This window comes from Carlito syrichta, unplaced genomic scaffold (genome assembly GCF_000164805.1).
Source record: "Carlito syrichta isolate Samal-C Ts95f unplaced genomic scaffold, Tarsius_syrichta-2.0.1 Scaffold287491, whole genome shotgun sequence".
Lineage (NCBI taxonomy): Eukaryota > Metazoa > Chordata > Mammalia > Primates > Tarsiidae > Carlito > Carlito syrichta.
In genome coordinates, this window is record NW_007231587.1 from 366,280 (window position 1) to 366,890 (window position 611).

The following is a 611-nucleotide window of genomic DNA, read 5'->3' on the forward strand; positions in this document are numbered from 1 at the left end:
CCAAAATAAAAGCCCAAATGCAGGACATAGAAGACAAAAAGATCATACAAAAAAATCAATGAAACAAAAAACTGGTTCTTCAAAAAGGATAAACAAGATCGATGGTCCCCTAGCTAGACTGACCAAGAAAAAGAGAGAAAAAGCCCAAATAAACACAATCAGAAACACAAAAGATGAAGTTACATCTGATCCTGAAGAAATACAAAAGATCATTAGAGACTACTACATACACTTGTATGGAAACAAACTTGAAAACCTTTCAAAAATGGAGGATTTTCTGTCATCATACAACCTGCCTAGGTTGAAACAAGAAGAAATTGAGACCCTAAATAGATCAATAACAATCAAGGAAATGGACTACGTAATAAGAAAACTACCTACAAAAAAAAAGTCCTGGTCAGATGGCTTTACAGCAAAATTCTACAAGACATTTAAGGAGGAGCTTACACCAATCCTACTGAAGGTATTTCAGGTGATTGAGAAAGATGGAACTCTCCCCAAATCATTTTTCGAAGCTAACATCACATTAATACCCAAGTCAGGTAAAGATCCAACAAAGAAAGAGAACTACAGGCCAATATCTTTGATGAACATAGATGCTAAAATTCTCA